We start from the raw sequence: 27,177 nt of genomic DNA, 5'->3' as shown, positions 1-27,177 counted from the left end.
CATGCTCACCGAGCAGCCAACCATCAACAGACTCGCACCCCCCATTTTCTTTTTTGTCTTCTGTTGGCTCCAAGAGACTCCCACAGGAGTTACTTGGCCTTTCTTGTATGATGTGTGCGCCTGCCCTCTCCTCGCACTCATGTTATGGCAAGTGGAACCTCTTGTCCTATTTGACCTGGGGTGTCACACGACTTTCTTCCGTTTTTTATTATATTTATTATACTTAGGCTCGTCATGTAGAGTCACACTTGTGTTTGTGGTTAATCTTTGCATTCTCTCCTTCCTGACAGTATATACAGAGCCTGGCTACTTAAATATAATCGCCCGATTGATTCGCGCCTATTGGATCGTCTTCTTTTTTTGAGTCCTTTGTACTAGGTGAGTTTATTATTATTAGAATCTGGGTACATAGTGGATATATTGTTCAACTGTGCCCTCTTCCCTTATTAATGGTTTCAATACTTTTTGGTTGTTATTGGCGAGGGGTATTTATCAGATGGCACTTTTACATATTTTATATACGTTTAGTTAAAATGTTTCAATCTGCTATATACTTTTTCTATTAAAATCGCCGTCTTTCCTTTTTCTTTTACATCAGTGTGAATAGGGCACTGTTATATAGTATTGAAAGTTAAGGTTTTACAAACTGTCCTTCTTGCAGTTCTGTGTGAGTTGTATTTACATTTATGTAATAGACATGTGCATGTTTCATGTGGGGTGCTTCCTAACTGGGGTTTGTTTGTTTATAAAATATAAGATTTTTTGGGGCATTTTGTAGATATGAGTAGATACAATGTAGCAACTGGTGGGTCATTTGTCACTACCATTTTTAGATGTCTGTTCTAAATGTTTATATAAATGTCTTTTTTAAATGTATTTTAAATGTTTGTTATGTGTTGGTCAATGTATTATTGAAGTTCTGTCCTGTCTATAAAATTGCAGCCCTGACGAAGTTCCCTCTGGCGTAAAAACGGGAACGAAACGCGTTGGCTGTGTGCCACTTTGTATTTTATAGTGAGTGATCAAAGGTTATACTACTGTGTGATAAAGTGTATCAGATTGTGACGTGGACGATGTCATCAGTGATGTCACTAACCATGTCATGAATGATGTAATATGTGACATCATCAGCAGTGCATTGCGGGCGCGCGAGTTATAGTTAGCAGAACTAACTATAACGGAGGAATTTCAATGGTTTTGTACGAGTGAAATTTCCAGCTAACTATAACAGCCCTGAAACCTATGGTTTTTTCAGTGAATTTCAAAGGTTTTTTTAAATGATAATTTTAAATGTAATTTTAGTTATATGTATTTTTGATACTGATTTTCTACAGTTTTTTAACTTTTTTTTTACATATTTAATTTATTAAATAACATTTTTTTAAATATAAATAGAAAAAAAAGTTTAAAAAAATATTGAAACTGAATTTTTTTTGTTTTATTTTTTATTGTAATATATTTATATTATTTTCTATATTATTTTTTTTGGGGGGGGGGGAGTCGCGCACTCAAAGCGTACCCTTCACGATCAGTGCGCGGATTCTAGCCGCCATTTTAGAAATGTTGTGAACGATCCGCGTACGGCGTGCGACAGGTGCGTATTTTCAGTGATGTGTTTGTTTGCTATGCGACCGGTCCGCGACTCCAACTCTCGCGTATTCCCAACATATGCGCATTACTGTACGCGGCGCTTGCGCAGTGGCGGCTTCCGCGTGTCGTCATATACGTGTTGGTAGCAGTGGGTGCGCGACTCCCGCACATTTTTTTATATCTAATATATATCTAATATATATATATATATATATATATATATATAAATGCTCCGATTTCGCCGAAAAACGGGGCTCAGGCGGTGGGTGCCGCTGCACGGTCGACGCACCGTGTAATATCGATGCTCCAGCAACCCCTCTCCCAGCCGAGAGAGAGGTAGAAAAGCAGCACTCGCGGGGTGGGTTTCAGAGTTTCTTTATTTTCAGTGCACTCGATATATATATATATATATATATATATATATATATATATATATATATATATATATCTTTAATATACATATTAGGGCAAGACATTATCTGATCGAAAACCCGGGATAGAGGCTGAAAGATCGGAATCATAGCCTGAATATCCCAGACTCGATGTTCGGGAGAATAGACCCGAAACCGCATCATGTCCAGAACCGCTCCGATGAAGAGGAGCTTCTGAGAGGGAATCAGGTGTCACTTCAGCACATTGATGGAGAATCCCAGCGAATGCAGGAGGTCGGCGTAGTCTGGAGGTGGGAGACGACTGCCTGGCGCGAGCCCACCTTCAACAGCCATTCATTGAGATAGGAGAAAACTGAAATCCCTGATCTGCGCAGATGAGCTGCGACCACCGCCATCACTTTAGTGAACACCCAGGGGATAATGCTAAGGCAAAAGGGGAGCACAGTAAATTGAAAAATGCTAGTGGCCTACCATGAACCGCAGGTAACGCCGGTGGGACGGCAGGACAGGGATGTGAAAATAAGCATCCTGCAAGTCCAACGCTACCATTCAGTCTTCCTGGTCAAGGGCAGACAAGACCAGAGCAAGCATCAACATCTTGAACTTTTCCTTCCGGAGGAAGCGGTTGACGTTCCTGAGATCCAAGATAGGACACAGGCCCTTGTCCTTCTTAGGGACCAGAAAGTAGTGTAAATAACAACCACAACCTATTTCTTGGACAGGAACGCGCTACATGGCTCGCTTGGACAAGAGAGCCGTAACTTCATGCTGGAGAAGGGCCAGGTGATCCTCCGACATGCGCTAGTATTGCAGTGACATGGCTGGAATGGTAGCCTCAAAGGGGAGGGAGTAGCCCCTTCAGACTATCTGCAAAACCTACCTGTCCAACGTGATGGTGCAAGAGTGGGGGAGGTGATAGCGAATCCTGCCACCCACTGGCGTTTGATGGGCCTGAAAGGTCAGACTAGGAAGGTTTGGAGGCTGCTGCAGAGGGGGGTTGGTGGACTGACCCGCCCACTAGCCCCCGGAACCACAAAAGAGGGGTGATCCTGCTGCTCTCGCTCGCGCAGCGATGCATTATACAGTCTAGTGATTAAGCCGTGACGCTCCTCGCCCACCAGCATGGATTGTAAAGCCCTTAAAGTAGTGGGTTCAGTCGGGTAGTCTGGATACGCAGCCTTAATGGCCTGTCTCACTCGCACATATGTAAAGTCGAACAGAAAACCCCTGTGCGCACCCTTTTGCACCTCTTGCAGGGATTTGAAGCGGCCCTTCTCATAGAGATCCCCAAGTCGTGTCATTCCCACCTCAGCCAAGTCGCCTAGGGCGCGCTTTTCTCGCGCAGCCGATATGCCCGGATGAGACGCCAAGGCCAGCTACGCGGCGTAGAGGTACGTTAGTCGGGCTATGTCTGCCAGTTGCCGCCAAGCCGTACAATGGACAGGGTTGATCTCAGTCCGGGGACCCCCTGTGCCACCCGACAGAGTCGATGCCTGCACCACCATTGGGAGCACTGCATCCGCCTCTATAGCCACATTGGGCTGAAAGTGCAGCGGAAAGTGCCAATAATGAGCGAACTGAGCCGGGGCACAGAGATAATAGAGTCTAAAATCCACAGCCTCGTAGCCTCCCCGCTCAAACGGTTGAACCAGAAGATCCCACCTGCACCGGGACTTTTTCCTGCCCCACACAAAAGTCGTGATCGCGGACTGGAGGGTCTTGAAGAGTGCCATGTTCAGTTTAATAGGGATATTAATGAAGAAGTATAATAATTTTGGGAGAAAGGTCATTTTTACAATTGCAATTCGATCCGCTAGCGAAAGGGGTAGATGGGCCCATCTCTCAGCTCTCTCAGTGATGCATGTGATCCCCCGTCCATAGTTCTCCGAAATCACCACTTCCGGGTCCCTATGAACCCAAACACCCAAGTATTTTACAGGGTCTGAAGTCCAGGTTAACGGGAATTCCAAGGCAATCTCCTTCTTGTGTGCGGTAAGGGGGAAGATCTCCGACTTCGACCAATTGATTCCCAGGCCTGAAAAACGCTCAAACTTGATGTATTCCCTAAGTAATTCAGGCAGATACACCTCTGGCTCCCGTACATAAAGCAACATGTCGTCCGCGTATAGTGAGACTACCAGCGGTCTCTGACGAAATCGTAACGCAGCTGCCCCATGTAATTGCCTAAGCTTACAGGCGAGCGGTTCAAGGGCAAGGGAAAATAACATAGGGGATGTGCCGCCCCTAATCGGGATCTGCGAGGACACCCACCCATTCACGCGCACCCTGGCTACTGGCTCGTCGTATAGCAACCTGATCCATTGTAAAAAGAAGGGGGGAAAGCCGATCCGAAGCAAAACTGTGAACATGTACGGCCATTGTAAAGAATCAAAAGCTTTCGCTGCATCGAGCAGAACAGCCACAGCTTGGAATTCGGGATCAAAATAATGTAAAGTGGAGAAAATATTTCGCAGATTGTGCGTTGTGGAGCACGCCGTGACAAAGCCGGATTGGTCGGGTAAGACCAAGAGAGGAACCAACGGCTGCATCCGAGTTGCAATCATTTTTGCAAGGATTTTTGCATCACTATTTATAATTGAGAGCGGTCTATACGATTCGCATTTATTCAGAGCTTTGTCAGGTTTCAACAATGTCACTAATAAGGCCTCCCGAAGGGAAGGTGGCAGCGTCCCCGAGTCGTAGGCTTCTGCATATACTGACAGTAGCCGCGGAACAAAGGCAGAAGCGAACGCCTTATAAAATTCACTGGGCAGACCATCCATTCCGGCCGCCTTGCAAGTCGGTAGTAACATTATAGCCATCTTAACATCCTCCTCATCAAACGGTAATGTCAAGTACTCCCGGTGCGTATTAGATAACCAGCCCAATGCTACATCATCTAGATATGTATTAATCTCCTCAGGAGAGAGATTTGTCTTGGTGGCATATAACTAAGTATAAAATTGTACAATGGTGTCACTGATTTCAGGGGTGGAGTAGTGGGGTTCGCCGTCGTGATCTAGCATTTCCGCAATGTGTTCCTGGGTCATAGGTGCAACCAACTTTTGCACCAAAGACCTACTCAGGCGCCCCCACTCTCCATAATATCTAGCAATCTGCCGACGGGCACAATGGAGTAGTTCCTGATCCACCGTTTCGTCATGCTCCGTAACATGCAACCGTATGTCTGCCAGTGCTGCCAGAGATGGATTACGTTTGTATTCCCGCTCGAGTGCAGAGATATCGGAGGCCAGCTTTTTTATGCGGCGCCGGATATCCCGCAGCACTCCTGCCTGGGCTCCAATACACACCCCTCTGATAGTAACCTTAAAGGCTTCCCACAGCACCCCTGCGCTGTCGACAATGCCTTCATTTTCACGGAAAAAGATATCGATCGCCTCAGTGACAGTATGTTAAATACCGGATCAGCCAATTCCGAAGGTTGTAATCACCACGAATAAGGCGGGCGTTCGCAAGAGGGGACCTTCAGATCCAGGGTCACTGGAGAGTGTTCCGACAGCGTTCGCACTTCGTGTTTCACCCCTGTCACCCACGAGCTGGCAGTCTCAGAGAGCAACCAAAAGTCCAATCTGGACCAGGACCCATGCACAGTGGATATAAACGTGCTCTCCCTACTATCAGGATGACGGCATCTCCAGACATCATAGAGGTTCCCTGCATCGCAGAGACCATTAAGTGCCTCGGAGGCCTGTTTAAGGCACGCTTCACTACAAGGTGACCTATCTAACAGTGGATTCAAGCATATATTAAAATCTACCCCCCAGATAATCGCCGCAGGAGGAAAAGCAGAGATTCTTCGCCACACATCTGAATAGAAAGACGGGTCATCAACATTCGGGCCATACACATTCATGCCACCCAAGCAACCATATAGGAGCACCACTCGTCCTTGCTCATCAGTCTCCTCACGAATTGCTGTAAATGGGACTCCCTTTTTTAACCAGCACCAACACTCCCCTAGAATAGGAGGAGTAGGAGGACGCAACCTTAACACTCGCCCACCGTGCTCCCAACTTTCCGGCCGATTCCACAGTAAGGTGGAACTCCTGTAGTAGGGCCACTTGCACTCCCATACGATCCAGATAAGCAAAGACAGATCTGATCTTCTTTGGGGAGTTCCACCCTCGCACATTCCAGATGAGAAAACAAACAGTTTTATTCATACTCGGTGGTGGACAATAAAGTAAGAAGCTGCCCTAATGCAAAACCACACTTTCCAGGCCAAACAAGTACAAGCCAGGTATTGCAAGTGTATAACCAAATGACAAAAAGCATAGTATGTTCCATATGCCGTATTCGCAACCCCTCAACATGCTCCTCCACCCACCCAATACCCCAACCCTCCTCCCACTTCAGCACACCCAACACGCCAAAGCCCTCCCACCCCTGGAAATCCCCACCCCAACCAAAAACAAAAAGCAGAGTGCAAATATGGGGAACACCCATTGGGGGCGATGATAACATCTGTCCTCCTATCAGATAGGAGGAGGCCAAGCAACTACAATAGTACCTGAGTTATATTTCAACCAATATTTCCTGACGCCCCAGAGTGCGACCATAGACGATAGATTAAAAGTCCAGTACCTGTAGGAGACATTACCTCTGTCACAACCTTACGTAATATAGAATAACCCCTAAGGAGATCCATGGCTACACAACTCATACAGCAGAATGTTGTTCGTAGCTAGTCAATAGTGACACCTTCCCCTTCATTCCTCGGTCTCAGTAGTCGGCTGAGATCCACGCCACAGTTTCTTCAACTGTTTAGCATGGTCCATAGCGGCCATGGGAGTAGGGAAAATTTTAAAGGCACTGTCAGACCCTATCCGCGGGAGGGCCGGATATAGCATGGCGTACGGAACCCCTTCAGTTTGCAAAAACTTCTTTACAGCCCCAAACGCCCTGTGAGCCGCCTGCACAGCCACAGTGAAATCCGGAAAAAAGGTTAGAGTGTTCCCTTGATGTTCAATAGTCCCCTTCACCCTGGCCATGCGCAGGATAGAGTTGCAGCCTCCGTAATTGAGCACCCTGGCAATTATTGGGCGTGGCGGCGCCCCCGGGACCGGCTTAGGGGCAAGCGAGTGGTGCGCACGTTTGATGATGAACATAGGTGACAAGTGAGTGGACCCAAAGATCTCAGTGATCAGGTGCTCAACATAGGTCTCCATTTTCCCCACATTTGTGAATTCCGGCAGCCCAATAATGCGTATATTGTTCCTTAGGGAGCGGGCCTCCAAGTCCTCATTCTTCGCCTGGATGAGGGAGAGGACCTTCTCCATGTTCAAAGCCTTCCCTGCAACGTCACTCAGCTCATCTTCAGCAGTTGTTCCACTTCTCCTATTCGGGCATTTTGTTTTTCAAGCTGAGAGGATATGTGGTCCAAGCGATGATTTACTGCCGCCATCGTACCTTCAATGACCTGAAGGCTATGCTGCATAGCCAGTAGGCTGGTCTCCAGAATGGATTGCTCAGCTCCAGGGGCATCTGCTTCAGAGTCCGAGGCAGCTCTGTCGGGGGGCTTAGGCGTCTTCCGCCCCTCAAAAGTGAAGCATGATTGCGATTTTTCAGACCTGCCCATGATGCCGTCAATGGGAGCTCTCACTCGCACAGGAACAGACTACACCTTCTATTATAGGGCAGGGGAGGCTACCAAGCCGAAGCCACCGCAGGCACAGTATCCAGGCCCCTGCACCTCAGGCAGCAGCAGGGGTCCCACCCTACTACAGAGGCAGGCCAGCCAATGCCACAGAGTCAGGATACCCTGCACTCACCAAGCCACCGGCCAGGGGAGGTCACACCGCAGCCAGCAGTTGAACAAAGTCAATGAAGCGTTTGGGATGGATAATGCACACAGTGGGAAAAGGCCTCAGGGCCCGAGCGCCATCAGCTGCAGTCTCCCAACAAATCGGCTTCCCCGCTACAAGTATCAGACTAAGGCCCGTCCCGCCTGCCACCCGGGGGACAGGCTCCTAACTCCCGATTGGCGAGAGGCAGCTACTATATGGAAGACGGCAACACGGACAACTCACAGAGGCTGCGAGGCCCAATCCGCTCAGGCTACGGCACAGCTCAGACCCGCCCTGCAGCATGCGCGTGCCCCAGCACCCAGCGACAGAGACCGGGCAACAACAAGCGCCTAGCCCGCTCCCGCCTCTACGGATGCCGGCCCAACGCACACCGTGCCCCACTCACCACCACCGGGCCCCGGGCGCCGCCGTCCATCAAGGGTCCTCCTCTCCACCACAGGCCGCCGATGTTCCGAAGCGCTCTGCCCCGGTTCTGCTAGGGCCAGGAGCCGCCTTCAAATAGCAGTTTCACTCCAGAATAACAGTCAGCAGCAATCTGTAGCAGGGTTCAGGTGGGCCGCAGGCACCGTCCGTGCTGCTGCCGACGCGATACAGGATCGGGAGGCCACCACGGTCACAGCTCCCCGGGTGCCGCCATTTCGCACCTCCCAGAGTGAAGACAGAGCGAGTGCGTTTGCGAGCTGTAAAATGGCCTCGCAGACCCAGCAATCCAGTCGGGTGTGTTATCCTCACCAGGTGCGCGCCCTCATGGCCCCAGATAGATCAGATTTGATCGGATAATGGGAGGATTACTGCTTAGCCGGGCAGAGCCTCACGAAGGTGCGGCCATTTTGCCGTGCACTCTCTAGCGCCCCCCAACTAATATTACTTTTAAATGCAATTTCGCAAAGTCGCATGTGTGCACGGTCTGCGGATCCCATGTGACCTGAAAAAAAAGATTTGATTGATTCATAACATTTCCCATTGTAACTATTGAAGAACCCCACCCATTTCAATCATTCTTCTTTGAGCATCTTTAAAGAGTCATCTCTGTGCTTTGAAGAACCCTAATTTCACCATTTCTTTTGGTGTTTTTCACAAAAAAAGAACATGGCTTCAGGACAGCAGCAACAGGAGGATGAACATTCTTCGGAAGAAGAATTTTAGCCAGAAGCTCCACGTCCTCAAAGGCCAGAGTCTGTAGTATGGAAATTCTTCACCTTTCCAGCAGGACAGAAGAAAGTAAATGCCACAAAGGTCACCTGCCGGATTTGTGACTGAGTGTTATCTAGAGGCAGTGCTGAAAAGAAGTATTCTTGCGGTACTGCTTCGATGTATAAACACTTGAAGACTATTAATCTGGCAAAGATGGCTCAGGAGGAGTGTAGAAGAGCGGAAAGGAACCCTCCACCTGCAGTTCCTAGTACTTCTGGAACATCAACTGCTGCATCTACAACCGACATACGCCCTGAGTTTGCTTTTCTTGAACAGCACTGCGTCATGTGCATGAAATGTATTTGTTTTGGGGAGCAGTCTGTCGAAGCAGTTTGTGCTGCGCAACAGAACCCTTGTTGCTAGGTTTTTGTTTGCTTTGTTTTTTGGTAATGCAACATAATTCCTGAAGTTTACTGTTGTTTTCATTTTTTTTTTTTTTTAAACACCAAAAAAATACAAAATTGTTCAGAAAAATACAAAAAAATATAAAAGTTTAAAAAAAACGTTCTTCTTTGAACTAACTTCTCTGGTTAAAGAAATAACTATATTTGTATGATAATGTGTGACAGTTTGGTTGAATATATGTGTAGAGCATAATTGACTGAAAGAATGCATTATTAGTGTATGTAAGGGACACCTTCCTGTACAAAAACAATCAGTAAAGGCATTTTCCTCTTTCAATGTATGCTGTGCAATGCAGCATACATTGAAAGAGGAAAAATTAGAAGAAATGAAAACAATTCTCCTTGTTGTGCCTTGCTACACCAACTGGAGGATGGTGCAGCATTCACACACATCTCCAGATTTATGATTTCTGATAAATCTGGAGATGTGTCTTGTTCTAGGAGTATTGAGTGGGAACAACCACAGCAACACCTATGGAACGCCCTTTCAATGCAAAGTGCTGTGTATGAAGACGTCATATTTGCAAGGAGAAGAAAAGCTATGCAGGGTGACTTTTCCTCTCCTTGTAAATATGAAGGAGTGCCTAGTTGCCATCAGTTACAAAAAGTGACGTATTATTGGTGCAGGGTGCTTCTAAATCTGCCCCATAAGTGCTTAGGTATTGGCAGACTGATACAATAAGAACATATTGCTGGTTGGTTGATTGAAGAATTGCATGACAGTGACAGGAGTAAGCATAGAGATATCTCTCCAAAGATGCTCCGACAAGAATGATTGAAATGGTTGTGGTCCTTCAATAGTTACAATGGGAAATGTTATGAACCAATCAAATCTTTTTTTTTCTCAGGTTACATGGGATCCCATAACAGAGGGATTCCAACACTACATAGGTACTAACTGGGTATTTAGAAGAGTGTAGCTTGTTGCAGGTCTGCATGCATACTATATAAAGAAATTGACTTGTTCTAGGGTTAGTGGCTCGGCCAATCCTTAAGTATATAAGTAATAACTAGAGTAATTTCAATACTGCAAAGAGAGTACAAGATAGATTTATAAATGCTTAGCTTTTGGCAAAGTGATAGGATACATAAATAGTGCTGGATGGGTGAATGGAGAAGTGCATGGGGGAGACAGAAGGTTTCCTAGATTGCATAGGAACTAACTGAGTATTTAAAAGACTGTACCAATACTTTGTAGCTGATTAGAGGTCTGTATACATAGTGCACAGAATATTGTAGCTTTACTAGTTTTTTTGATTAGATCATTCCTTAGGTACTTGACTAGTTACTAGAATAATTTCACTGTTGTAAAGAGAATACCTGATGAATTTATAAGTGCTTAGGTTTTGGCTGACTGATAGCATACATAGATAGTGCTGGTTGGGTAATTGAAGAAATGCATGGGATAGACACGAGGATTCCTAGATTGCATAGGTATTACTTGACATAGTAGTTAGCTAGAGATTTATACACATAGTGCAGAGTTGGATGTAGTAGTGCATTGATAGTGTTTGCATTACTTAATCTTACCTTGATAGTAGTCTATTTAAAAAAATGCTTAACAATATTTTACTTGTTTTTTATAATGTAAATTTCTGAAAATGTTGTACTTTACAATTAGAATCTGTGAAAGAGAAGAAAAAATAGTTATAATATATAATATTATACTCTTTATAAGACAAAATAATTTTAACATTATATGAATTATTTTGTTTGCCTTTTTTGCTGTTCTCAGAATATATTGAATTTCACTACAAACAGGGATTTCAATGTTACTCATCACATAACAGCGGGCAAAAATAAAAAAAAATCAATAAGATTGTTTGAAAAACCCGAAATCTGTGTGGAAAATGTTTTCAATATGCTCAACTATTTCTCAACATTCCATAAATACAACATCCTCAATAACATACCATATAATACAAATCACACATATATAAAATCCTTCTTTCTAAAAGAAGTTTCTTACTTCAATATGAACAATTCTTTTTAATTTCCATATACTTTAAATGATGTTTTTTAAAAATATATGCTTTGAGAATGTCCAAGAAAAAGTCCTTAATTCAAATTAATACCTTTCCTCGAGGGCCAAATGGTATTCCTAAAATCCTTTATACTGAATTTGTCCAGTAGTAATCGTATTAATACATTTTACCATATTCCTAATAGGCTGAATTATGTTCTTAAACTTTGGCTTTAAAAATACTAGGTAGGAATTTGGTAATTCGTTAGGCCAACGTTGTTTAAAAACCAAATGAGCATCATTACAATATGTCCATCCTTTATTGCATTTTAAATAGACAGTGTTATGTCCAGATATTGTAGTACGACCATCATGGAAAATAATTGCTACTGCTACAAAAGTTCTTCCTGATACTAATAGTTAACTTGCTACAAAATGTTTAATTAAAGTTTCCAATTTTCTTCCATCAGCTGTACAACGTTGTATCATTAAAATTATATATTGTACAAATCTTTGTATAAATAATGTTGATAATATTTCTGATTCGCATTGACTACACTCCATGTTTTGATTTGCTGCTTTAACTAGTTTGTTGAAAGAAACTGTTTTACAGTCTGGTAATGTCAAATATATAAATCTTTCAGTATCTATGTTAGTGCTACATGTAAACATACAATTTTCACATTCATGTTCCCATATATAACGAAGGCCAATGATTTTCAATTTCTATTCCTTCATTTTTCAATACTGCAAGCATATACATTAGAAATTCCTGAGCATCTTGTTGAATATTCTGCGTAAATTGTGTAGAACCACAACATATATCTAAAAGATTACGAATATCAGAAACACTTTGTATTTTCCTATTACCAGTTCTCAATTTTTCATAAATACAATGCAACAAGGAACACAATCTTTTTTCATGATTCTCCATAATTTGCTGTTGCAAACTTTCTAGAAAAAAAACACTGCCCACTACATTAGCATAGCAGTTGATACCTGAAATATTGTCTAACTGATACCCAACAATCTCTTCAATAGTGTCCTTTTTCTTTTTGCTTGCAAGCTCAACATTATCTTGATTTTTTTCCTTCTCTATAACTTCACTACAGATATTCTCATATCTTCTCTTTTGACTTACTACACGCTTTTCAAATACAGGATATCCACCTAAATTGGGAGCATACCCTCTTCTTAACCGATTATACTCTTTTACACAGTTTGCGTCTGCACTAATCTTTCTCTCATCAAAATCAATCAAATACAATACAGATAAAGTTCTGACTCGGGACAAAGCAACATATGCCATACCCTCTTTAAACACAGTATTACCAATGTTTACCAATGCATTGTCTACACCTAAACTTTGAGATTTATGAATAGTCACTGCATATGCCAAAGAAAGAGGAAACTGTTTTCTACTAACATATAAATCTTTAACAAGCAAAAAACTAACTGAACAACGACCAATTTGTTTTACTTCTTCAATCTGATCAAATTAGATTTTTAAAAATTCAATTCCATCCTATTTTGATAGTTAACAAAATCAACAACTTTACCCATTGCTCCATTTACTAAACCTTTTTCCACATCCAAATTACGCCATAAAATTACCAGACAGTTTACATATAAATTATTTTCTAAACCAGCAGTTTTAGATATAGATTTTTCTAACAAATCCAATTTTGCTTTCAAAGTTTCCGTCAAAATAATAGTGATTCCATTATGTTCTATTTTATCAATAGCTTCCATGTTTATTATTTCTTCATTTTCTAGCTTCAAAAGTTCTTCATTGAATATAGAACACTCGCGCACTGTTGGCATTAAGCAGATTATAGATTTATTTTCTGCAATTTTCATATATATTTTTTCAGGAACTATATTTTCATTTGGAATCAAGTTTGTAAGTAGTCAACTTTGCAAAGCTTGTTTGCCATGTTCTGTCAGTACTCCAATTCTTATATCTTGAAGAATAGTTCCATAAACAACATCATTTGCCTGTCGCATATTTGTGATGAGTTCTTTGTATTCAAAATATGACCAAATGTTAACATTTCCAACACTTCCCAAAGACTTTCTAGTGTCTTCATGCACAAGTGTTTTAAATACTGGTTGTCCTTTTGCGGGAGTAAGTAGCAGTAGATCTCTAAAAGCTATCACATATTTTCCTCCAAATAAGACATCGTACTCTGTTTTAAGAATTTGCTGCCTTCTTAAATGCACAAAAGCAAGCATTAAGTTTCAGACCATGCTTACCTCATCAATAATCAGAAGTTTAATTTTCTTTAGCGTTCTTGAAACTTCATAGCAAGCTTCTCCAGATACTTTGTCATATTCCAATGTATTTTAATGCTCTACAGGTAGTATAAGTAAACGAGGTAATGTAATTCCTTTAATTTTGTGTGCTGCCAACCCAGTTGGAGCAGTTACAATACAAGACAAATGTGAGTCAGTTATTTTCTGTAGATAACTGGTCATACTTTAATTAAGAAATATTTTCCTGTTCCAGCTTGACCACTGACATATATTCGGATAGGTTGAAATGATGTGCATTCTTTCTTTTCATGAAGAAATCTATGGTCAATCTGTTGTCTCACTTGCTGATATATTTATTTCTTTTCAACATTTAGTTGTTCTTCCAAGTTTCCTAAGGCCATATTATTTTTTGAGCTTGATGCATTGCTGTTTCCACTTCATTCATGGTGATTGCTGCTTCATTTTCAAGAATTGGTTGTCCTAGTGGATCTTGATCCAGTGGAGCAGAACTTTGACTGTCTTGAGAACTGTCTCTAGCAATCTCAGCTGCAATAGTAGCTTCTTGATCAATTTCATCGTTCAATATTTTCAAATAATTTGCAAAAACTATGGTATCTTTACAAGCATTGAAGGAATCTTCATAGCTCTGAAAATCTCCAAGTAATTCCAATTCTGTATGCCACGGTTTGAAGAGTTGCAAAAGTGCAAAATAGTAAAATTCCCTTTTATCAGGAGTATCACAACTCAGTTTTCTGTGATTAATCAAATTTCCTTTCCTTTGTTTCACCAAACATCCTTCGGAACCAATCACTGCATATTTTCTTTCATTTATGTTTTCTGTAGTATTCCGTTTGAAAGTGTAATATTGCAGCACTTCATAAAGACTTATGCTCTTAAGATGATGACTTCTATTTGGATAATATGTGTCCAACATGTTTGTTTTGACAATATCTGTACTTTCCGGTTCTTTTTCTGCTAAATATTCGATTTCTTGTACAGATTTAATTCCACCACCCAAATGATTATTCTAGACTTTGAGTATAAACGTGCAGACGACAACTGACCCGAGCATTCATATGCTCCAATTTCTCAATGGGATAACATCTTCAAACTAAAACTGTACAATTTCTTACTAAGACTCTTCTTGTGGGAAATTTCTTCCCACATTTCTTTCAAATTTGTCTTTTCCGATTTTGTTACGTAAGATGTCACATACCGGGCAACAGCAATGGAATTATCCGCAACATATTGAATATCCATATTAGCATTCACATTGAAAGAATAACTGGATTATAATCATCGATAGACTTTGATTCTTCACGTCTTCTTACATTGTATATATTTTTGGGAGATTTTCTAGTAATGGTATGTCTCACAGCTGACATAAAACGGTTTACTCTTCCTTTGGATATTACAGGACGTGGAAATCCAAAACGACATTTGGTATAAAACTTTTCCTTAGACATGTACTTTCGTCGACAGTATTTTCCACTTCAAAGACTTTGAAATCGTAAGACTTGTTGCCTTAAGGTGTTTACTTCTGGTTTTTTTGGTATAGCACATGTGGCATATTCTTCAATAGAAGACAAAACAGTGTCATCCGAATCAGTTCCGAATTTGGGTGCATCCTTGATCCCCAACAGCATATGTATATGAGGATAACCTCTAGCTTGATACTCCTTTCTCCAAATAAAATCCACAACTTCTCCAATAGGAGGATTCTTTTTATTGCAGATAAAAGACATCAAAGCTTCAAACTGTAGTGTGGTTCCTATATTCCCAATAGGCTCTGCGCATTGGAATAATATATTCAGCAGTGTAGACGTAGGACTGAGGTCAACTAGGTCTCTACTGACTATATTAGACTTAAGTTTTTGCCAGCTAGCTCAGAGGTCACTAGAAACTTTCTCGTATAAACGAGGAGGAGTTTAACCTCCCTGGATAGACAAGAAGGGATTAGCTTCTGACAACCATATAACATGACAACTTTGCTCTCTCAGAATAAGAGTGTATCTCTAGAGTCGTGTGAAAACAATAGACAGCTATTTCACTCAGTCAAGTGTGCATACTTAGTTTCACCAGAGTGCAGAGAAAAGAAAGACGGGCGTTATCAATAAAAGGTTGTTATTTATTGAGCAGTCTTCTTTCTCATACAAGAGAAATGAATTGCCACAATTGCAATACTCATAGTAAAGTAAAGTGCGTACAGTAAAAGGAGGATTAAGAAATAATCCTGTAAAAGCATTGATATGGTTTCTTAGCCATAAGATACTTTAAAATAGATAAAATATATACATACTTATATACATTGACGTACTCAACTGGTGCTTCTAAATACGCCTACCCCGGTGTACCTGACCTAAGCCTAATACGTGGGAAGGAGTAAGTAAGTAGCAGTTTAAGTTAAGTTGGTTTTGCCAAGAATCTGACTCAAGAATTCTCTCTAAGGTTTTAGTCCGCTCCGTACCTGGGTATTAGAAAGCAGGAATTCTTGTATCTCACTCTCAGGACTCGATCTCCCAGTAACCCGCGAAGGTATCTGGAAAAACCGGAGCTGGATTTCTCGGCAGGAGAAAAGACAGCATCTCTCTCAGTGCGTCAAAAGGGAGGGGCAGCGTCCGTGGGCTCTCGCATCAGCTAGGCTCTCGGGCAAGAAGATAGCTGCTCTGCTCCAAAACCACCACAGTGTGTTTGCTTAAGGCAACGTTGGTATATTTATACCTGAAAGTGCCGGGTTTGACGTAAGGTTGGACATAAGACGTCAATAAAGATGTCACTAAGAACTGGCCGTTCTTACAGTGCTTTACAGGAGTTCTAGGACGAAATCAAAACAAAAGCAAGGGGGATTTCCCAGGTTGCTGGAGGCTTGGTTTGTTTAGAGAACTCGTTGTGCTTTCTAGGAGTCTGGGGAAGTAGCCTCGCTTAATGTGACAGCATGTGCTACGACTGAATATGGATATGATTACTATGCCGTTATTGGGATATTATTGATTATAACCGAACAAGGGCATAAAATAGTAATATCGATTTAGGCTCCTGGATAAAAACACAATACCCACTCCACGATCTAATGTCCATCATTACTAAAACTAAGCAATAGTAAACATTTAAAGGTGCATGTGTATTCCAACCCACCCCAAAATAATTTTTTTTTTGCATTTGAAATGGTGTATGCGAAATACACGAAAATGATATTGGTACTGTACGCTTTTCAAGCAGTGTAATCATTCAGTTAAAACGATGCATATATATGATTAGCTGAATGATTTGCAGATTTACACATGAAATGGCTCTTAATACAGAAAAGAAGGTCGAGACCATTCCATCACATATAAATACAGTCAATGTAAATGTGCTAAAGGCTGAGGTAATATATTGTCTCTAGAGTTCCTAAAAATAGAAGCTCTGTTCTCTAAGAATAGTTCTACTTTAAGCAGAGTACATGTGCCAGGAAAAAGGTAAATATTTTGGAATCGAAGGAAAAATAATTTTGCTTTCAGTGGGAGAAAAATAGTTCCAAATATTTTCAGTAGCTTTTGTTTATCAAAGCTGAAGGCCGAATTCAGAGTTCAGGGAACGCTGTGTGCTCGTTTGCTTAAAAAGTTATTCTTTTTGTTCAGGGGAGAACATCATTTCAGACAGACTCACAAAAAAGTTGTCTACGGCTTCAGGTGAAAGTTCGATTAAGTTCGAAAATGCCGTAACTGAGCAGTCTCGAGCATGATTGCTATCGTCGATGTCAGGATCAGCAATGCTCACAGAAGGTCGTACCTGGGTGATGTTGCTCTCATCTCGTACTTCACTACCCCCTAATCGTAGTGGTGAAGTCTCAATGAATGCCGTCAGCAGAATTGGTAGCTGCTGGGGACAACACGATGCATGAGCCGTTATCGGACTTAGCAAAGTATCTATATCCATTGGTACTGCTGATGGTAGTGTAAGACAGACGTCCAACACGCATTCTTCTCCGCATAGCATACATTAAAGCACAGGTAAGATGCAATTCTGCCAGATGGGTCTGAAACCAGGTCATATTCAAATCTCTTAGCCGGGCTAATCCAATGACTTTAGTTATGCGGTCCCACAGCGTATAGCTAGGATCGTTTCTTCCATTGTTGCTGGAGTCTTGTCTGCGACTTGGCTTGCCATATCGAAGCAGAAGGATCAAAAATAAAATGCCTGCCACGAGTCCCAACAGAAGAGGGAGACCTCTCAAGACCGCGCCGTGAGGGAAACGGCCATTCCTGGTAACAGCGCACTTACCTGCCGCCGAGGCTGCCGTGAGGGAAACGGCTGAGGACATCACTGCACCCCTTGTAGCGCCGTGAGGGCAACGGCCGACACTACATTTCCCAGGTGCCCCGGGGCTCACCGGCGCACCGGTGACGACAGAGGCAGCGCCCGGGGCGCTATTAAACACGAGTGCGACGAGCGCTCAGTGGGAGACCTCTCAAGACCGCGCCGTGAGGGAAATGGCCATTCCTGGTAACAGCGCACTTACCTGCCGCCGAGGCTGCCGTGAGGGAAACGGCTGAGGACATCACTGCACCCCTTGTAGCGCCGTGAGGGCAACGGCCGACACTACATTTCCCAGGTGCCCCGGGGCTCACCGGCGCACCGGTGACGACAGAGGCAGCGCCCGGGGGCGCTATTAAACACGAGTGCGCCTCCCGTCCCGCGAGGACGCGCGCGGGACGTGCCGGTGCGGAGCCCGGGCAGAGGGCGGGCCGTCTAAGGCCGTCCAAGGACGACCAGGGACGGGACGGGCCACATCCCTTTCACCATGGGTAAGCGCAAACTGGCAACAACGGTGCCTGGCGAAGTTAAAGCCAAGGTGCCAAAGTACACGACCAGCTTTATAACGTATTTAACAACTAAGGTGGGGGAGCTATCAACGCAGATTGCAGAGTCAGAACGTGAGTTGGGTCTTGCAACCAGCCCTGGGGCACTTAACATATCTAGTGCGTCTGTCATAAACTGCATACCGTTGGAACCTAGGGTCATCATTGATTCTTGCAGACCCACCCTGCCACAATCCTCCACAATTCTTCCTTTACCAGTTTTGCCCGAAACAGTGATACCATCTTTACCCACGACCCCGGGGGTTGCATGTAAGACTGCTTCTAACCAGCCTGGGCCTTTACAGCAAACTTACGTAACTGAGGAGGGCGTCTCAACTTTATTGGAAAAATTGTTTACAGAAAGACTGGAAGCCGCATTAATCCAGATTGTTTCTGACATCACTGAGACTCTGAGGGATTGTGTCAAGACTCTTGTGGCTAAATGTGAGCGTATTAATGACGCCCTCAATAGGCAGGCCCCCGTTTCACTTACACCTATGGGGTCATGTCCTTCAATTGCCCAGGTTCCCGCCCCTAATGTCAGGGGTCCTTCCATAAATATATCGACTGTTACTTCTAATGTGGTCACTGAAAACCCTGTTCAAAAAAAAGGGAAAGTGGAAGAGGGGATATATATTCCCATGATGGAGGCGGCTCCCAGTGTAAATACCTCAGTAAGGCCTAGAGACCAGCGGGGGGCTGTGGCGAGAAGGGTACCCCCAGTAAATCTTCCTCCGGATGCAACACCTTTTGTAGCAATTCTGGTTAACGTGCCCAAACTTGCAGATGGGGAGGTGGAACATCAGGATACTCTTTTTAAGCATGTTAAAAAATGGTGCAACGCAAATTGCACGGGAGAGAGCAACATCGCAGACAATATTGTTACAAGTAGAAGGGTGAATTGGGTGGGCTCAAGTAAGAAAAATGTAGAAGGAGATTGTGTAATTGTTAATTTTAAATCTAGAGGTGTCGCCAGCCGCCTCTTCTGGGATGGTTCTCCTTTGGACCCTGTAGGAAAAGGTGTTCGAGCAATGCCCCTTGGCTTTTTCTACCCTCGAGCCTATAGGCCAGGCGATAGCGAAAACAATAAGCCACATTTCTCCAAAAATATTTGGGCGGAGGACAAACTTATCTCGCCATTGTGTGGTAATGACTGGGTGACAAAGCCACCCAAGGGTAGCAGCCTAGTTAATTCTGTAAGGATCAGTCCTTCAAACGATCTATTGTTGTCAAATAGGTTCTCGGCTTTAGCCGAACGAATAGATACTGAATGACTAGAGCCCGAGCACGATAACCGGACTGTCCCATGCCCAGTTAATGTAGAGGCCACTACATTAGATAATACGGTTAACACTGCTACAAATGACCCTCCAGAACTGGATCGGGGGCACATCAGGTTATTATCATGGAACATCGCGGGCCTACGGGCCAAACAGGATGATCCGATTTGGCTACAACAAGTGAAGGAACACGATATAGTTGCCCTACAAGAAACATGGTCAAAAGATAAGGGATTCTGGGTAGATGGCTATATTTCATTCTTTGTCAATGCGCAGAGCTCCACGGCTGGAAGGGATAGAGGGGGACTGTTACTTCTAGTTTCAGTAAAATTAGCAGGGACAGTCAAAGAGATACCCAGTTCCTTACACTTTTTTCAGCTGGTGGAAATTCTTTTGGTAGACAAGAATAAGATTGTGTTTGTAAATTGTTATAACTCCGTGCAGGGGGGACCCCCTAATTTTGTTCTTGAAGGTTTATCCTCTTTTTTAAATAATTACATGTCAAAACAAACCACTTTTGTTCAGTTAATTATGATGGGAGATTTTATGTTCATCTGTGTGAGTTACACTGCCAGATCATAGATGATACCGGTCCAGACCACACATCGTTGCCACATTTCGAACATACCCCGAAGGGTGTGGCAATGGAAAATCTGTTATCATCCAATGATCTATATGAACCAGGGTCTTCAGATTTAACAAACCGTGTGGTCACGTATAATGCAAGAGGGAGTGAATCAATTATTGATTATTTTTTTATGTCCCCGGGGCTCTTACGTTATGTATTGTTTTATAATGCAATTGTAAGCGGGTTTAGTGACCACAACCCGGTGCTGTTAGTTTTGGATGTTTTTTCGGGTTTGAGCAAAGGGGATTTGAGGGCTACTGGTGCGAGGGACATAAAGAGCAGAGACCAGGGTAGGCGCCTCAAATGGAGTAAAGTTTGCCCTGAGAATTTTCATGCCCAGATTGAGCAAAAAATGGCCGCAGAAATTGAGAAATGTAGGGACGGAGAGAGGGGGGGTAAGGAGGTAGTTAGTGCCTTCGAAGCTATTTGTGCCAGAGTTGAAAAGGAATTAATAGCTAAACCAAGGAGGGGTTCCGCTCCAGCCTTTGGGTGGTTTGATCGCTCCTGCTCCAAGGCACACTCAGCATTGCTGAAAGCCCTTAAACAATCCCCTCGAGATAGGTCTTTGGTGGCACAGTTGAGAAAAAGATATGCTTTGGCGGTTAAGGCGCGGAAAAAGGCCATCAAAGATGAAGCATGGGATTCACTAATGGATTCTGTAACCCTTAAACAAAGTTCCAAATTCTGGTCCATAATTAATAATCCTTTATTTGCTCAAACAAGCAACACCGATCTTGAAATTAACATCCCTGAAGCTGAATGGATCAAACATTTCTCAATCATATATGGCTCAATTGAACCAGTTGAGGCACTTGTAATGCCCGGCTCCCCAACTCCCCCTACTAAGTTAAAATTTAGTAAACCTGAAGTAGAACTGGCAATTTTAGGTTCTGCTGCTAATAAAGCTCCCGGCCCAGATGGGGTACCTTTGGACCTATACAAACTTAATCCTGAGATGTGGGCTGAGATTTTAACCAATGTCTTTAACTGTGTGTACGAGGGGGGATTGCCAAAAACTTGGGCATGTTCAATCATAGTACCCATTTTTAAAAAGGGCCTAAGAAGTGACCCCAAGTGTTTTCGTCCAATTTCTTTATTGGATTCTTCCATGAAGATTCTGGGCAAAGTTTTGTTAGCAAGAATCAACAATTGGTCCCTAGACAATGATATTTTATCAGATGCCCAGTATGGGTTTCGTGCTGGTAGAGGTACAGAGGACCAATGCTTAAATCTTCATTTGTTAATATCGAAATACACTACTGCAAAAAAAGGGTCAATTTTTGTAGCATTTATGGACCTGTCCACGGCCTTTGATTTGGTAAATAGAGCCCGGCTGTGGACCATGCTGTTAAAATTGGGACTTGATCCCCCACTGGTATACTTTTTGGCAGAACTCCACAAGGACCTAAAAGCTTCTATTAGAATGGATCATGACGGAAATCGTACAGCTTGGTTCAAATCAAGTAGGGGTGTGCGGCAGGGCTGCATTCTTGCACCCATGCTGTTCACTCTATATATAAATTCCTTAGAGAAGACTCTTTTAACTGCTACCTTGGATACTCCGCGTGCAGGGGATACACGCATCCCTGTTCTCCTGTACGCGGATGACGCAGCTTTGATAGCTCGGACTCATTTAGGTTTGCAAAGACTCTTAAATGCTTTTAATGATTTTATGTCCTCACTTGACTTAGTGATAAATAACTCCAAATCTCACGTCATGGCCTTTGGGGCCGCCAAAAATAATACAAAGCAGTTTCATTGCAATGGTGACGTGATCACGAATGTCAAAAATTTTACTTACCTGGGTGTAATTTTTGACACCAAAGGAAGCTGGGCTCCTCAAATTACAGCTAAAATCAAAGCAGTTAGGAGCTCGGCCAATGCTATTTTAGGTTTTTCGAGGAGACTGGGTGGGAAGCCAACTGGTGCTTTACTAAACTTGCACAGGGCAAAATCGGTGGCTATAGCGAGGTATGGTTCAGGTCTGTGGGGTTACGTGAATGGCGAAGCTATTCAGAGGGAAGAAAACAAGTTCCTTTGTTCCATATTAGGGCTTCCCCAATCAACAGCCTCGTTTTCAGTTCATCAGGAATTCGGCTTAGGGTATATTACTGATACCCTCTTAATGGCTCCTATCTTGTTATGGATTAGGACCTGGACCAATAACAATCTAGGTCTGAATCATAAAATACTGGCCGACTGTTTTAAACTGGATAATTAAAAAAAAATAGCTTGGCTATCATACGTTCAAAAATGTTCTTTGGACCTTGGTCGACGAGAGATTTTTTCTGCCCCCAATGGTCTAAAGAAATTTGATCTAGATTGGGTTAAGCTCAATTTTGCTAAGCTGAAATTTATGGAGAGGGAGGAACGCCAACTCACTAAACCCACGATCAGAGCCCATTTCTTGACCATCACCTGCTTTACTATACAACCATACCTTGCCATTGTTAACATCCCTTTTCACAGGTGGCTTCTGGCTAAATTTCGGTTTAACCAGATTTACATGGTCCTTTGTGATAGTCAAGGCTGGCACAAGGAGGAGGATGCACCTGTTTGCAATTGCGATAATTTCTCAACGCAAGACAATATGCACCTTATGTTATTCTGTCCTTTTTTTTATTGTGCCCAGACAAAAATATCTGTTACCTTTACTGAAGGACAAACCCTTCCATCAGGCAAAACCCGCCCTCCTGTATCTCCAATTGTTGGATTCAGCTTTGGTCATGTTTAGCGTGGCCAACTATCTTGTTGCTGCTGTTAGGATCAGGAGGAGACGACTTAAAACGTAACATAAGGGTTTTTGCACGAAAGAATGAAATGGAAAATGCTTTTGTACCTGTAATTTTTTTTTTTTTTTAGCTAAATATTTATTCCTCTATAACTGTTTTTTTTTTTAAATGTGAATATATAAATTATGATTGATGGTTTTAAACTGTGTATATAGAAATTTTTACTGAAGTGTGTAATCTCTAAAAGTAATCTCTAAATGAATATGTACTGTCCCTTTCCCTTTGACTGTAGAATGCTTTTATGATTTTTAACTAAATCGAATAAAGTGGTTTTTGACTTGACTTGACTTGGTAGGCCGCCAAAGACAGAATGGACAAAATTAGGAAAAATGCCCAGAACTGTTTCGAAGGGTGTTAACAGTCCCGAAAAAATTTTCTTAAATATATGTGGGATACCACTGGTATCAGACATATTTAGGATTTGGCTTAGCATTTCTGCGAAATGCACGGGGCAATTTTTTGATAAAAGGGTATGTATCTCTGCCGTTGTCCTTGCAACTTGCAGATCATACGTTTCTTTTGATGACGTCAAGGGCACCGTTGTCTGTAAAAGGACAGACTTTATTCTGCTTAAAGTATCAATTCGAATACAAGAGATATTCAAAGAAGGCCAACTTTTTGCCTCCATGTCTGGAGTGCTGTTTGGATACAATACTTGCATACAGCAAGTGACCATGGAACTCACGCTCACGAGATAGGCTTTTCCTGGCACCATGCCACAACAGCTGTGGTCCACTATTAGAATGTAACTCCCGTTAGAAAGTCGTCTAAAGAATGGCTCTATTTGTGTTGCAGGTGTGCCGTGCTGGTGACATGAAAGGTTATTTGCAGTCCCCCTCACAGACCCCATGCAGGTCAATACCTTGACACAGAAGTATACCGCTTAGTGATTGTTTGCAATTTTTTCCACTAAGAAATACATTCTGTTTCTTTTCACTATAACGTGTGTGTGTAAGGCAATTTCCATGATGACTTAATGTAACCTTCACCCAACCTTTCATACTGGCCCGCTGGTATATACTCTTGACAGTATTTAAATTGGAAAGTTGTTATCGGAATTGTTATTATTCCATGTATTATCCATTCAATTACAGGTCTTTCTGACATTGTCAATGGTAATCTCTCAAGTTTTCAATACTCAGAATCGTATACTCTGCTCCTTTCTGTGCCAAACTGATTTGTGTATCAGTAAGGTTAAAGATAGAGAATAATGACGTTGTGTTGATTAAACGCCAGGGCACGTAGCCTGAATGCAGATTTTGCAACGTCCAGCCAAGCTGTACAATAGAACGTAATTGGGACTGACCGTGTTGTAACATTAGTAGGTCCTGCTCTATGATATCAATAGCAGAGGATACAATACTGTCCAGTGAATATATTCTGGAGGACAGAGTCAATAACCCATTGTCCACAACAGAAAATTATTTTTCCAAATTAATACGATCAATTTCTCGTATTTTTTCTGCTATTTTAATTTGCATCACTTTCCAAGCTTCGTTGTAAGTAGCGTATATACCGGCCGCTATGAAACGTTTTTGACGCTGTTTGCCGTGGTCCCATTATGAAATCACGCAAGTCAGCACCGTCTTTAAGTAAAGTCAAGTGTTGCTTAATTTCAGCCAGTGTGGATGTCTGTAACCATTCGAGGCAGAGTTTACCTACACTGTTTGTTGTGACTATCCCTGGATGTTGTCTCTGGGAGTATCTAGGGTCTGGCCTGGTCAACTTGAACCCCTGTATTTTGTTCAGGAATCTATCTTGACAGTTATTTGTGTCTGTGGGCCAGATCAACCATTTTTTCCAATCAGGATGTGTTCTGTTTTGGTTACAAATATGGGATACGTCTATCTCAACAACTGTAGTACTATTACTCTCAGGTGTTGGCTTTGGAATAGACGGTTTGTTTAAGTCTTTAATTTTGGCTAGGCCAAGACAGGTTGTTTGTTGAATGGTGTCATTCAAGAATATAATTTGTTCTGGGATCATGAAGGCTCTAAATAATGCTTCTAAACCTTGCACCTGCCATTCTTTTGTACCCCAGATGGTTTTTGTCTCAATGTTATGTTTCCAAAAATCTAAACCAAATGTAGTCAATTTTTCAAAAAATGTTTCCGAATAGATCAATTTAGTGTTTGTCAGCATTGTTTTCATCCCTGTCTTATTTAACAGTTTGAAATAAAAAGTTTCTGCTACACTTGTGTCAAACCCTGAGAAGTATGGGAATTTCTCGTAAAATGTCTTCGAAATAACCTTTGGTGGAGTTGCACAATGTTCCCATTGATTATAATTAAAAACATTTCTAGGTTGAGCAGATTTGTGCAAATAGTGATGTGCATAGTGTTGTAGCAATACATTTCTTCATAATTAGATGAACCTTGTAACAAATCATGTTCTGTAAATTTTGCTGACATAACTAAATCTGACATCATATCATTAATACTTTTAAAGTCCCAATCATCAGAGAATGTACTCGTTTTTACAAAGTCACTTAATGAAACCTTGAACTGGTGTGGATATTTCAAGAGCTCAACCGGGCCATAGATTTCGTAATCCATTTTGTCCCAAGCTACCCTACCGGGTATTGGATTGGCTGTGACATTTACTGATGATAGTTCTCTTTTCTAGATGTGAGATGACTTGTGTGGCTTTAGGACCAAGTTGATGTTCTGACTTGCTGTGTTCATTGTACTGTATTTTCCCTCAATGAAATTTCCCAAACAAAGAACCATGATGAGCCAAAGCAGGAGGAAAAGTACACCTAACACAATCCAAAATTCAATCCATGGAGAAATCAGATAAGTTTCTTTGAGTCGATGAAAGAGTTCTGTTACTTTGTCTTTAAAAGTTTTTGTTGTTGGCTGTTCTTCAGGCTCGCTTGGATCCTCAGAAAAGTCATCGAAATTGATGAAGTAGCCGGATGCAGTTCTGTCAATTGTTGGAATCGCTTCAGGATTTTTATTTGCTTTTGCATCTTTTGTTTCATTAGCATAGTCTGAGGCTACATCGTTGTAGACTGGTGTTTCTTGACGAACTGTTACAATTTGGGTTTCAAGAGGCACAAGTTCCATGGCATTGTTGCATAGTCCTTTTTTATTCACTGCAGGTTTATCGAATGTGATTAGTCTCTCAGTTTGAACCTCTTGTATTGTAGCAAGATTTGGTGTTCTGCTACATCTTGGGAGTCCACTGGGCCTACTACTTATTATTGGCCACATGATTGTGGTTTTACCAGGTCGATGGATACAACTCGGTTCTCCTTTTTACCAGCAAGGGGCGGTAGTACAACTGATCTTGTTCCGCTGACAGCTAAGACAGGTATTGCTTTTCTGTAAGAAGGCCCAAATTCCTTCTTCACCGCGATCTTCTCTCTGACCAGATCCCCAATTTTTGGAATCCAGACAGGCCTGGCTGGGACAGGTGGTTTATCTTCAGTTGCTGTTGGCTGCTGTTTTAACTTTACGTTGCTCAGGTCTTTTCTTGTTTTATTTAAGTCCTGTAAATAGCCAAACGATCTTTGATATCAAAGCATTTTTCTTCTACCACTGAAGTCTGACTATCTAAGTCCTGAATATGCATTCTAGTCCCGAACAATAGTTCGTACGGACTGAAACCTTTTAGAGAATTTCTTGGCAGATTATTAAGACTACGTTGGACACTTGTTAAATGTTGGACCCACCCATCACCCGAACCGAATACCCTCGCTGTTATAGATTGCTTTATGTCCCGGTTTTTTCTTTCCACAATCCCATTTCCCTCAGGATGGAAGGGACAAGAGTACCGCAATGCAATGCCCATGCTGGTCATGGCCTCCTTATAAGCTCGAGAGCTAAAAGCAGGTCCCTGGTCAGAATTTAGCATGCCAATTGCGTATGTGCCGATATAGACTCGCAAATCTTTTATAACAGTTCTGGCATCAGCCGAGCGCTGGGGCCACATCCAAATGAATCTCGTGCAGGAGTCCACTGCGACCATGATATATTTATAGTTGCCATCCCTTTGTAAACACACG

This window comes from Lissotriton helveticus, chromosome 3_2, assembly GCF_964261635.1.
Source record: "Lissotriton helveticus chromosome 3_2, aLisHel1.1, whole genome shotgun sequence".
Classification (NCBI taxonomy): Eukaryota; Metazoa; Chordata; class Amphibia; order Caudata; family Salamandridae; genus Lissotriton; species Lissotriton helveticus.
This window is presented reverse-complemented; position numbering follows the sequence as displayed.